At 37.1% G+C, this 14,431-nt stretch overlaps 1 long non-coding RNA gene across 1 annotated transcript in view; it reads left to right on the top strand.

The window, feature by feature from the left end:
- The window catches only part of LOC114005810 (uncharacterized), a 48,092-nt gene that overhangs the window by 15,743 nt on the left and 17,918 nt on the right, over positions 1–14,431 (top strand). The window contains exons 2-3 of the long non-coding RNA XR_003547621.1: positions 3,461–3,590; positions 5,352–5,418. This is a non-coding gene — a long non-coding RNA (uncharacterized LOC114005810). The remainder of the gene's footprint in view (positions 1–3,460; positions 3,591–5,351; positions 5,419–14,431) is intronic.

Below are 14,431 nucleotides of genomic sequence, written 5' to 3'. Positions count from 1 at the left end.
TGACCATGCTGCAATTTCTTCTCCTCCATCCTCCTCTTGGATTTTGGGCATGCACGCACATGCACCCAATGTGAGTTTCAAGCTGCTGCAGCTGGGACTCAAACCATGGTCAGCCGTGGTCTAGTACCATAACCATTATGCCACCTGCTGGCTCCCCTTTTTATTGCAGTACTGTTTTTTCCTTTGAGAAGAAAAGAGTTCTGGGGCTAGTAGTTAGCATGGTAGTTAAGGCACCATACTCCCACATGGCTGACCATGGTTCAAGTCCCAGTGGCTTAAAAATTATGCCTGGTGTTGGGAACCAGCAGTTAGCGTAATGGCTATGTTGCTGGACTCCCACGTAGTCGACCGCGGTTCGCGTCCTGGACCCAGTGGCTTAAAACTCAAGCCGGGCGCGTGTGCGTGCATGCCCAAGATCCTGAAAGGAGAGTGGAGGAGAAGGGATTGTGGCGTGAACATCCCCTCTGGGGGGTGAATTCTTGCTTTCTGTCTCTATGTCTCTCTCTGTCTGTCTGGCGAGCGCACACGCCCTATAGCGAAAAAACCTCTAAAAAAAAAAATTATGCCTGGTGCATGTGCATATGTGCTTAAAATCCCAAGAGTAGAACGGAGGAGAAGTTGATTGCAGTGTGGTCATCCTCCCCAGGATCCATCTCTCTGTTTTCTCTCTCCAGCGAGTGTATGTGCCTTATAGCAAAAACTTAAACAAAAAGAAAAAGAAAGAAAGAAAGAAAAAGGAAAAAGACAGGAGTCCTACCATTTCAACATAGTTGAACTTGAATGATACTAAGCAGAATTTAAAAAGCTTATTACTGAAGGACAAATATAAATGATTCTTGTATTAAGTATCTGAAATAGTCAAATTCACAGAAACACAGAAAAGAATGGCATTATCAAGGACTGGGTGAAGGAAAACAGAGAGCTCCTCTCAACAGGTATAAGTTTCAGTTAAGCCAAATGAATAAATTTTACAGATCGGCTGTATAACATTGTGTCTATAGTTTAACATGGTGTGTATTGTAAACTTAAACATTTTTCAGAGAGTAGATGTCTTGTTTTCTTGTCATGAAACAAATTGATTACTTGATTCCCCTCATTCACTAAGACACTTATGCAGGGTCTTTGAAAAGTTAATGAAAAATACATATTATGAAAAAGCACCCATGAGTTTCAAAAATTTTTGCACCAGAATAAACCTATACATTCATCCCATTTTCCATGAACTTTTTGAAGTTTCCCCATATGAGAGATTGAACAAGAAATTAAACATCTGTCTGTTTCTGTTGAAGCAACCTATCTAATAATTGAATATACCTAAGAAAAATAAAGATATAGTCCTTAATAAGAACATAGAAGCCAAAAAGAACGTGCCAAAGAAACGATATGGTGTTGAAAAACTAATATTGCACAGTCTTCCAAGACCACAAGAGGAGGCAGTGGAGTGGCAAATACATTTCCTGCAAATACAAGAAAAACACAATTTACTGAAAAGATAGACTAGAGTCTGAAAGGCATTATCAGTGGCTAAAATACATTATTCCTGAGTTTCTCCCCTTTCAGAGCATCACAGGTTTTTTCTTTTTTTTTGGAGGTCACTGAGTCCATTGGTGTCTAACTTTTAAATACTAGCTACTTTGAAATATGGGTAGTATCTTTGGTTAGATATGAACTACGAGTTTACATAGAACAAGTAGAAATGTTCATTAGGTAAAGCAGAATAAGTTTTGCTTTATGTTTCTTACAGTTTTATAGTTTAAAGTAGAATATAAGGATAATTTTGATAGTCAAATTCATACATTTGTGTATCCAGTAGATGTCAGCATTGTGCTGTTTCTGATCCTCTAGTGGTCTCCATGTTATTTTGAAAGGGCCATAAATATTCAGTATGAAATATACTGAGATGTAAAATAGCAGGTGCAGCAAATCTGTGGTGAGGATACATTTAATGGGTGAAGGATTCAATATTCCATCTACTGAGCAAACAACTGTATATAAAAACCCCATCTGTAGCATTTTTATCCATGTCCATTTTGTAAAATCAATTTATTTAAAAATATCACTATACTATTTTGTAGAAGATAGCTTTATACAATTAAGTGGCAAAATGGATTAAGGCCATTGGCAGAAATGTAAATATTTGAGTAATTTTAGGTTGCCTCTGCTTAAATTCAGAAAGGGACACTGAAGGATTTTTTAAATTTCACTAGAATATAATTTCAACCTTCATGTTTTTGGCAAAATAGTTTTCAAGTTACTTCTTTTTCTCTATTTCCTCAATATTAAGATTTCAGCTACTTTGGAGCATATTAAAACTACTTTTAGAAATATACACACCAGTGAAGCCAAATGGAGGGTTGGTCAACATTAGTTGGAAGATAATCTGCATAGCTCATGCCTTCACTGGATTCTAAAGTTTACACAGTATTTTAGATTTTCAGCACATGGAATGCAAGTTTCCTAGAATATTGCTCAATTCTGTGTCTGAGCTAAGTAGATCAGGCCTTATGTCAAACTAAAATTGATTAAGAAGTCAAGACATTTTTGTTTCCTTAAAAGCAGACTCTTACTCATCCAGCTTTTGTCAATTTATTGCATGTAAATACATAGCAGCAAAAAAGATGAAAGCTGGAAAAAGCTAGAGAAATCATTCAGTATAGCACCTTCACATGGAAATTGAACATCAAAGAGGCAAAGAGTTTTGCTTGAGGTGTCAGAGCTAGGGTGTGAGCACATGAGTATCTTTTGAGTATTCTAGTTCATTTCAGAACAAAAAATATGAATTGAAAACATGAAAATTCTGTAGTAGATACTGAGAGAAGTTAAAAATTGTCCTTGCTCTCTGGGATCTTGGAAGATAGGATAATTGAGAAAAGAAAAACATTAATAGGATATCAAAGTATGTTTTAGAAACTTTAATGACAGAAATATGCTCAGAGTGTAGTTAAGGGACACTTAGTTTAGTTAGGGAAAGTTTTCCTGCTTTCTATAAAATGAGCTATTTCTTGCTTGAAAATTTCCAGGACCAATATTACTAAACTAGGGGGAGCAAAGAGCATCATTATTTGGTGGGACCTCAAATAGGTTCTGAAGTGTTGACTAATCAATCCACTGGAGTTTTGTGGGTTTTTCTCTCCTAAATTGAGGATCATTACTGTATAATATTTCCCAGGCACTGGTAAGTGTATCAGAATTATCTCAGAGATTAGGGTTCAGAAGATTGGGTAGCTTGAAGAAAAGCAAAAATAAAAATTACAACAATTTTGGGTCATGATCAAATTAAGGAACCACTGATTTGGCCTGCACTGAGTTACTTACATTGGTTTGTCTTTGGACCAATAATAGGATATCAGTCACTACGAGGAATGTAGTCTTTGGCCCTGTAAGAGAACCAAGTTAGATAGTTCATATAGAGATCAAAATCATAACTGTGTCTTCACTTATACTCTATTCTCACCCACAGAATTCTAAGGTCACTATGTATGATAACTACATCCAAAGTGAGTTTGTGGCTTGAGGCATAATATGTATATCTGATCATGTCAATATATTAAGACGACATTGAAAGTATGAACTACTTCAAAATAATTTAGGTGAGTTTCAATGATCATGCAATAGACTATTACTGGAAATGATGGTTTAGCAAATCTTTTCCTTGCCTTTTTTCTGAATGATGTGTAAGAATACCTCTTTTATGGGCACTATATAATATTTTCAACCGTCTTTTTTCATCTCTTTGGGACACTGCAGGGAAGCACATTAGGCCATAACTCAGTAGTAGAAGAAAATTCTGATGATGAACCTAGCTAGTTCAAAGCTCTTTGACATTAATCTGCCATATGCAATCACTGTGTGTGAGACTGAAAGTCATATTTCAGTTCTGTGTACCAGAACACAAACCCCTACCATACAATTCAGCCAAATCATTAGAGAGAGATTCCTCTTCAAATAATAAGTGTAGTACTACAGATATAGACAAATTTTGAGAATATAATTACCCAATTTCTCAGTTCATGGTGTCAGGATCAGTGATAAAAAATATTGGGTATTCCCTTGGATTTCTGTGAACTAGAATTGTTCACACAAGTGGAAAAATAAAATGTGCTTTAATATCTGAGTAGTTTTTCTTTGAATTAAGTAACAAACATTCTAAGTAACACCTTTGGTTTATATTCTGAACTTCCTTTTTCTACATGCAAAGAAGGATGGATGGGTGTAGGAATGGGAGATTGTTGTAGGGGTGGATTTCCTCACAGATCAGGCATAGTAGTCCTTAACCTTTGTTTCTGTAATAGTTTTTAGAAATAAAAGTCACATTTGAACCTGAATATGCTCATCTTAAGTATATTTCATTCTTTTTTTCAAATGTAATTCATACTGTTTAAATATATAAAGCATGGATTTTCTTTTTTTGGAGAGGTTTTTGCATAGGGCATGTGGGCTTGCCAGAAAGACAGAGAGAGACAGAGAGACAGAAAGTGAGAAATCAGCCCCCAGGGGGGATGGTCACGCTGCAATCCCTTCTCTTCCATTCTCCTCTTGGGATCTTGGGCACTCATGCACATGTGCCCGGTGTGAGTTTAAGCCACCAGGTCCAGGACTCGAACCGCGGTCGACTACATGGGAGTCCAGCGACATAGCCATTACGCTAACTGCTGGTTCTGAGCATGGACTTTCTTTACAGGATCTTTGCCCCTTTTCAAGAGGAATTATTTCAGCATGTTCATCAATCTTATTTTATTACTCTTGATCCTTTAACCTATTTTATCAGTCTGTTCCATTTGTCTACACTCTTTTTCTGCCATATAGTTAGGCATTTTCTTTTGTGTTGAAGATCCAAGGAATGGACAGGATATTGGAAAAAAAAAATTTGTTTCTTTCTCATAAGTATCGTAGAAATCAAATCTTTTCTTACTTGGGGCCATGTATTTTGGTTTCAATGGCTAGACTTTGATCACTGTACCTAATACGATCTCACTAATGGATATTGACTATGAAGTTGATTAAAATTATTGGCTCTAATGGACCACAATCTCATGAGGAGGATGCATATTTAGAGTTCAGTGAACTCTTTCTTGTTCCAAGACACAAATATCCTGGCGTCATGCTGCTACAGTGTCATCTCTAGGGCTAGTCTATTTTTGACTGTACCAAACTAGTCTCAGAAGATTTTAGTGTTATTTTTGCTGCATTTAACTGAGAAATGTGAGCACGTGTGTGTGAGTGTGTGTGTGTGTGTGTGTGTGTGTGTTTTCTAGATGGTTTAATATAAAAAAAAATTTTTGTCCTAAAAATGAGAATTATCTGCATACCTTTTAATTCACGATTAGTTTTTTCCTTTATTTTCTCTTCAGGCTGCCTGTCAGGACTTCAAAACCATCAACGACTGAGGATTTCTATACAGCTGCCTGGGCGACTGTGGTAATGAAATGTGAATGTGCTTTCACAATATCTGAAGGCTTCTGCTTGGGATTATAAGCAGAAAGAACGGCTTTTGAGGAAGATGTTGGCATATTCTTCAAATGTTGTTTCAAAAATGATGAAACAACATAATCTATTATTCTAGGGCTTTATTGGTTCTAACAACGAGATATCCTCCCATTAAAATTCTGTCTCTCTCTCCCCTCTCCCTCCTTTCTCTCTCTCTTTAGAGCTCATTATAACAGAAGTTAGGTGATCTAGCTCTCAAAGACAGCACAGTAATAAGCACCAAAGGGTTGTTCTCAAAGAAATGAGATACAGTCCTGCATGGGTGAAATGTTAAAGAAAAGAAAAAGCCTTTTTTGTATTTTTCTTACACATAGACTCATGATTTAAAGTGATTTAGAAATTATTTTCTGTCATTTGAACTAGACAGTTCATGTCTCCACTGAGTTTACATATTGCCAATTATTTTTGTATCATATTAATCAGAACATAAGATAATTATTCTTTAAAAATGATTTAGAGTCTACATAAAATCAATGCAGTCAGATTCTGATTTTATTATTTTCCTGAAAGACACAGAGCAGATGATTTTATTTCATTTATTAAATCAAAACTTAACCATTGCCAGTCATCTAAGGAGAAATGAGTGACAAATAATGTTTAGAGGTACAAACTCTGTCTCAAGCCTAAGGCAGTGATGTGTGTGGACTGCTCTCAGACTCCAGCCAGGGAACATGCTAGAGGCCCAAATGTCACTGCTGGAAAAATACAATATATTCCAGAGTCAGTCATTTGGGGTCCTGAGGCTGCCAAGAACATGCCACATCAATTAGCATACATAATGTTCCATCATGGAAGAGGTGTAAGGGATCAGCATTCATACCCACCAGAAACAAAAGGAGATGGCACTTTATAAATATTTTATACATATTTTAGAGACCATAACTGGGGCATCCAGTTAATGAGATATTTGTCAAGAACCATAATGAGAGGTAACTAAAACTACTTCACCTCAAATCACCACAATCCTTTGAAGTGAATATCTATACATCTTCATATATTAACCTTCCAGGAAAATTGCATCAAAATATAACTTTACAGAAAACATGGCCAAAAGCTGTGTTAAGAAGTAGATTTCTTGCATCTTTTTCCCCTTTACACTAAAACTTCATAGTTTCTCAGAACACTTGACAATATGATTGTAGAACAATACTGTATTTCTGTTTACCCTAAAATGTAAAGGTCTCCTCTGTATTTCTACCTCAACCTTTCAGCCTCAAGCTTGATTCCAGACAGGTAATTCTGAATATGCCTATCTTTTCAAAAGTGAAATTTTATAAAATCCTGGATTTCTCTTAACTAGGAATAATAGCAATGACTTTCTCCATTTAATATGAGGTTTTACTATTTTGATTATTTTGGTTTATGTGAGTATGTATATCAAATTTAAAGGACCTCCTAACCCCAGAGAAATTTCCAAGAATGTAACTTAAAATAAAAGAGTTCATATGACTGGCTTCTACCAGCAAATACTGTAATTCAACACTTCATGAAACAGCACACTTGAAATGTGAATTCTTAAATTTTTGGAAACACTGAAGAGAATAGATAACAATGCTTCCTCAAAGACCTTCAAATAGAACTACCATATGATCCAGCAATTCCACTCCTGGGTATCTACCCAAAGGACAGGAGAGCACTCAGTTGGAAAAGCGCTTGCACACCTATATTCATTGCAGCTTTATTCACAATTGCTAAGACATGGAACCAAACCAAATGTCCACAAACAGATGAATGGATTGAAAAATTGTGGTATATATACTCCATGGAATACTATTCAGCCATAAAAAACAATAAGGCCCTGGAATTTGATAGAAAGTGGACAAATATAGAAGATTTGTTGCTGAGTGAAGCAAGTCAGGGTGTGAAACAGAGACATTGCATATCTCCACTTAACATATACCGACTGTCTGCACTCTATGGTAGAGACTAAAAGACTGGAGAACATTAAAGTATTAAAAACTGTAATGGACACTAGAGATAAATTGGAAAGAGAGTGTGAGAGGGGAAGGTATAAGAAATTTGGGGTGAAAATGGAGAGGTAAGACACTTGTGGGACACAGATAAGGTTTATTATCTGTTGACAAGGATGGGTTTGGTGGTTTCAACTGGGCTGGACTGAGGTGTATATCATGCTGGGCAAAGTCTCTTTACAATCTAAATGATGTATAGCAATTTAATGTATGAATAATAATAAAATTTATAAATTTATAAATAAATGAAATAATAATAATAAAACGCTTCTGCTGAAAGGTCCAAGGATTCAAGAGTGATTGGTTTCTCAGGAGGGACCTCAGGAAACGGAAAAAGGGAAGAAAAGCAAACATGACTTCATCAACACTTGGGCAATGCTTTGGGCAATTACCACTTTGGGCAACGCTACCTAAGCCCATCTGGGGAGCTCTTGGCGACACTGTGAAATATGCATTCCAGAGTTACTTCTCTAATGCAATCTCCACCAGTCATTGTTATTGGCTATTAGAAAGTGTTTTTAGAAAGTGTGTCAGTTGTAGTAAATGCTGAGGGCATGTGGGAGGACTGACAGCATCCACTACACTGGGTCAGGGAGATAAGGTTCTAAGATCTTGGAACCATATCAGTTTGGCAGCATAATGAAATAGTATCTTATACTGAGGTTAAGTCTTTAAGACAGATTGCAAGGCAAATGTTACAAGAAGCAAAATTACCTTTGGAAATACATTAGGAAGATGTCATTTTGGAGGCTGACATACAGTTTCTCAATAGATCCAACTTCTAGGGTTATTTTCAGTATTGGAACAGAGCATAGTTTTTGCAGTTGGGCATCAGAAGTGGTTGGCTTGTATTTAGGGGCAATGTTGTATGCAAAAAATACTATATTTAAACATTGGAATCACATTCATTTTTTGAGAGGCAATGAGACCTGAGACTGAGGAAACACTGTAACTCTTGTTTTCACAGTTAATGTAGGCTTGTACTCCTCGAAGGGAAGGGCGAATAGAATTACTTGCACTATTTAACTTCTTTCTATTTCTTTCTCCTTTGTACTTAAGTTAATTATATGCAACTTATATATTTATCGAATATGACTCCATTTATTTATATAGACCAAAGTTAACACAATCATCAATGGGCCCACTTTTTAACTGTATTTGAGAAGGCTTGTTTGCTTGGGAAATGGAATGGATTCTAAGGACCTTTACTCGCAATTGATTAAACTTTTTAAATGATTGACACAGTAAGTTCAGGAACGAAACCCAAAGTGAAAAAATTAGCTACCTAAAAGTGAACAATACACTACAAACTCTACTCTTAGTGGTAAAGCAGTAGGATTAGAAATTTCAGCAATGCAGCTCTATAGTAAAATGTGGGAATAATTGCAGATCTTAGTCCAAATTTTATTTCCACAAACAGAGATTAAGGAAAAAACAGATTGAGAGGGAAAAGGTAGGAACAGAGAAAAAAGGCAATGCAAATACACTGATCCACACGTTGCTCACTGGTATTGCCATTTAGATTTCCCAGGAGATACATTTTTCTCCAATAACCTGCTAATCACCTCCAAATTCTGTGTTCTTACCATGGAATTTCTGTTGTATCATTTTTTGATCTGAGTTCCAGGTGGATCATAGTTGAAATGTATGCTCCATAGAAGCTGATAAAGATTTGTTATGTTCATCTTGGCATCCCCAGTGCCTAGAGCCCTGTTTGAACAGTGTGTGATTCATATGTGAGTTTTTTCCTTTTTCCTAGAAGGCTTGTGCACTCTCCAGAGACAGACAGAGAGAGGGGAAAAGGAGAAAGCACTTCCATGGGGAAGGGTCACACCATAATTCTCTCTCTATCTCTCCCTCAGGATTTTGGGCACTCATGCACATGTGTCAGGCCTGTTTCTTAAGTTGCTGGTTTTGTCACTTGAACCAAAGTGAGGTGCAGTTGGCCGTGTGGGATCCTGCTGCCTTAACCATTATGCCATGTAGCCAGCCCAACCACACTTTTTAAAAAATGAATGGTGTTGGGCAGGCAGATAGCATGGTGGATAAAGGCACTGGATTCCCGCATGACTGACTGCAGTTTGAATCTGGGCTTGTTTTCTTGCTTTCCCTTTCTCTTTCTCTCTCTGGTCAAATTAAAATATAGTAATAACAAATGGAATAAAATAAGATAAATAATTCTTGCAATAAAAAGAATGATGGCTGGTGTATTTAGGTGATTTGCTTTCTGGTATTTAGCAAAATTTCCCGATTTTAGGACCTGGAGATGGTGTAATGTTTAAGTCTCTGAGCTCCCACCTAGTAGACTGCAGTTTGAGTCCCAAACCCAGGACTTAAAACTAATGCTGGGTGCATATGCATGCGTACCTAAGAACCCAAGAAAAGAATGGAGGAGAAGGGATTGAAGTGTGGCTATCACCCCCGGGGTAATTTCTTACTTTCTGTTTCTCTGTGTCTCTGGAGAGCAATGTGCCCTATAGCAAAAATCCCTCTCTCAAAAAAAAAAAAAAAAAAAAAGTATTTCCTGGTTTCTAAGTTTTAGGAGCCCCATAGAAAAGACTTTGAAACTCATCCAGAGGACTGGATAAGTTAAATTAAATTAGATTAACAGGGAGAGGGAAAGCCTAATGGTAAATAGATTTATAGATGGTTATGGTGAGAAATGTTCCCATGAATGAAAATAAATGTGATTCAATGGGTCAAATTCAGCAGCAATATTGAGTAAGAAGGACTGTAGTTCTTTAATAGTGTGAGTCAGTATTTGAAGATATCTCTGATACCCCAGGCATACTTCAACACCTCTTTTCTCTGTGCCACTTCCTTTTGTGTGTGTGTGTGTGATATATATATATATGTTTTTAATAAGTATTGTATTATTATTATTTTTTGTGGGCCTAGCTTTTATTTTTAGACTCTAAGACAACTGCTCCAGATCCTAGGCTCAAGGGAGAGAGGTAACAGGGACCTACATTTGCTTTTCAGATTATACATAAACACTGTCCATGACCAGACTATGACAATACTTTCTCAAACAAAATTGTTTTCTCATGTGCTATCCCTTTGCACCTGTTGCCTCTGCTTGAAATGTTTTAGATTTGCATTGTTTGTTTGGCAAACTCCAACTCATCTTTAAATCTCAGCAGTAATGCTGTGTCCTCTGTGCAGCCTCTGACCTGGGGACTCTTCCTATGTTCCCTCTACATAACACTTGCTGTACGATATTATGACACCAGGCTTGGTGTCTGTTTGCCCTCAAGGCTGTAGATAGGAATCCTTTCAGCCCTGCCTCCATGTTCTCTACCATTTCTGCAGATTCTGCTGTGAGTCTAAGGCTTAACTAAAAAACAAATTGCTTAGAAAATGCTTTATAATCGGCTGCATTTTACAATAGTGTGTAAAAACATGAGAGTGCGTGGAGACCTGGCCCTAGATTTAGAAAGTTGAGCTATGATGTCTTAGTACATACTTTTACTTTCTGCTTAGAAAACCTGCTCCTGACACATTTAATTCATATCATTAATTCTGGATATGATATTTATTTGTTTCTTTGCATATGATATTTATGTAACTATCTTTTTTTTTTCTTTTTCTCTATCTTATCAATGGATTTGAGGAATGACTATGACACAGGAGCATCTGGAATCCCAGGAGGCCAAAATAATCATTAGTTTCATGGCTTAGAATATGTAGGCTTGTTCTCAGAAAAACTGGGTGGTCAGGAAAGTCAGGACACATTTTTGATACAAAAATCTGTCATGATTTTCCTGACAGGCTAATATATGGGGATTTTCACAGCCTCTAACCCCACAGCAGTAAGTCCCTGAGACAGGCACTGGGGAATCTCATCTTTGCACTCTTAGCACTTAACGGATTTGTTACCTGAATGAGCGTCTAAGGTTGCATAGCTGCCTGGAGATTTCCTTATTACCCTCAACCTCTAGAATTTGAATGTGAACCACCTTATGCTAAAGGATGATAAACCATAGCAGTTAGCATCAGTGTTCAGTTTCTGACCCAGCTAACATCTAGAAAATAGGAAACATTAATTCTATCCCTTCTCAGCCAATATTTGGATTTATGACCAGAAAAGAAGTACTTTAATTCTTTGAAGCATTTACCTCATCTATAAAATAAGAACTATGGCTTCCTATCACCTAAAAGTGGAGGGATTTACTGACCTTAGCCAAATGGTTATCTAGAATTAGCTATGTATCATAATTTGCATTCCTAGAATGCTTTATTCTTTTTGAAACTGATCACCTATCATGTTATTTGATCTTTTGAGCAATACAATAAAGAAAGTGAGATAGTTGTTATAAACTTGAGTTGTAGGTTTTTTATAAAAAAAGTAGGGAGACCCTATAACTTAGCTCAATCTCTCAGCCAGTTAGTGATAGAACCAGTCATCCCATGAGGCCTTCTCATTATTAATGTATAGATAGAACTGTCAGAACCTTTCTTCAGCTCTTTACATGGGGCAGCCTCTGTTCTGTGTGGCACACTGACTATCTTATTACATCCTCATAGCAACACTCAGAGATGGGGTGTAGACTAAAATTTTGGCCTCATTCTTTTCCCCCTAGATTCTTTTTATTTATTTATTTATTTTTTGCTATAGGGCTTGTGCACTTGCCAGAGAAACAGAAAGTGAGAAATCACCACCTGGGGGGATGGTCACAGTATAATCCCTTCTCCTCCATTCTACTCTCAGGATCTTGAGAACATACTCACACAGGAGTTCAAAGTCACTGGGTCCGGGACTCAAACCATAGTTGACCACGTGGGAGTCCAGTGACGTAAACATTACACCATCTGCTGGTCCTTGGCCTCATTCTTAACTTCTCTAGTATTCCAATGAAATTAAATCTAAAACTAAGTTTAATTATTCAGAAACTCCTAAAAGGGAAGCAGAAAGATAATCAAATGCAGAAAAATCTGCAGAAAAATTTTTAACTCAAACTTACCCAGTTTTTAAAAATCTCAACTCTATCATTTACTATGTGACTTTGTATGAAATAGCTAATAACGTTGAACTTTAGTTTTCTCAGAAAAAAACTGGTAATAGATTGACTACGTCATGAGTATTAAATAATCCCATTCATTGAGTACTTCTTATGTGTTAAGTACTGTTCTAGGCATTCACAATACAGAAACGAGTAAGACTCATTCAACTAGCTTACAGTCTAGAAGCAAAAACAGTACGCAGTGAGATAAAGGAGCCGGTAACTATGTGGCACAGGTCAAAACAGGAGCACAGATAATGAGGTCCTAACTATGTCAGCCAGAGTTCTTCAGAGAAATAGAACCAACAGGAGGCACATTTGTGTGTGTCTGTGAGAGAGGCCGAGAGAGAGAGAGAGAGAGAGAGAGAGAGAAATAGAGAGATTACCAATGCTAAGAAATACCGAGATCTGCAATTGGCAAACTTGAGACACAGGAGAGCCAGTGGTGTAGTTCCAGTTCAAGACCTCAGGGGACCCTGTGGTGGAAGTTATAGTTTGATCCTGAGTTCAGTGTTTTTAGCTTTGAACATTCCAGTTTGAAGAGAGGCAGAGAAAGAAAATTCTCCCTTACTCAGTCTCTTTGTTCTGTTCAGTTCTTTGACAGATTAAATGAGAGTCACTCACCCTGGAGAGGCAATCTGCATTATTTAGCCTACCAATTTCAATGTTCTTCTCATTTAGAAACAACCTATTCACACACCCAGAATAATGTTTAACCAAATATCTGAAGTTGCATGGCCCAGTCAAGTTGACACATAAACTTAGCCATGATGGCTACATTGGGAGATGGTCAGTGTTGGCTTCCCAGAGAAGGTGGTACTTATACTGAGTCTTATAAGAAAAGAATATGTATGAAGCATTAGGATAACATATATTAGGTGCTCATTAAATACAAATTTCTTTCTGTTTCAAAGGTCATAAGAATATATACTACTTTCCTGGCCCAGGAAAATCATTTCAGGCCATAAAGTATAGGAGATTTCTATTTTCCTTATGTGCTACACTAAAGAAATGCTGACACTTTTGCTGATGGTGAGGGTCACAAGCATGGTTCATTTGTAATTGTACAACATAATTCCACTCCCAAATAGAATGCTTTTTGATGGTGTTTTAAGCCCTCCGATTGCTTTTTACTTATGAGGTGAATTTACAGTGAGTTATGTTACAAGGTAATTTAACTTGACAAGACACACCATACTAAACCTTCACAGACACAATTTTGTTTCCCCCTGGAGAAGAAGCTGTTAGAGTAGAGTGGTAATCGCTGTAACATGAGCAGCATGGGGGAGATTGATCACACCTGGGAAATTGACCTCTTAGAAGATCTTTGCAAAAGGCACACCTTTCCTGTTGATTGATTACACATCAGGGTGACCATCCCTAGGTGGAAAAACCGAGTGTGGTCCTCACCTTCTGATGGCACATGCACTGTTTTTGTTAGTGTTCATGCAAGATTGATGTGCAGCAGCTGTGGGATAGGGTCCCAAATACCCATACCATGAAAACGTAGGTAGTTTTGAAAAAAGAAAGAGAAAAGGATTTATTATTTATAAATGTAATTACAATAAGCCCAATTTGAAATAGTGATTAAATTTTAATAAAGCCACAGAGGGTGGGTCTCATACTGAGAAGTGTTATGCGATATATTCAAAGAGAAAAGGGCCATTTCCTTCTACATCCTGGCCCTAACATTTCTCACGGTTGATGTTGTGTGGGTAGCTTTTATTCTTCAGTTTGAAAGTGAAGGCCATTCTTCATCCCTTTCATACAAAATTTCTGGTTTTTAAGGCTCATTCCATCCTTTACCCCAAATTGCCAGTTTTATCAATTGACTAGCTAAGCCCATCTCCTTATTCTTAAAGAAATTGACACTGGTTTCACAGTTGTTTTCTTCACCCCAGTTTTCTTTCCTTTCTGAGTAGCTCCGATGTACACAAGGACAGTATGTCTATCGCAGTCTCTCTGTGCCTT

The sequence above is a fragment of the Tupaia chinensis genome, unplaced genomic scaffold, assembly GCF_000334495.1.
Source record: "Tupaia chinensis unplaced genomic scaffold, TupChi_1.0 Scaffold144529_1, whole genome shotgun sequence".
NCBI classification, from domain to species: domain Eukaryota; kingdom Metazoa; phylum Chordata; class Mammalia; order Scandentia; family Tupaiidae; genus Tupaia; species Tupaia belangeri.
Note: the sequence above shows the minus strand (reverse complement) of the source record. Positions and strands in the feature narration are given on the sequence as shown.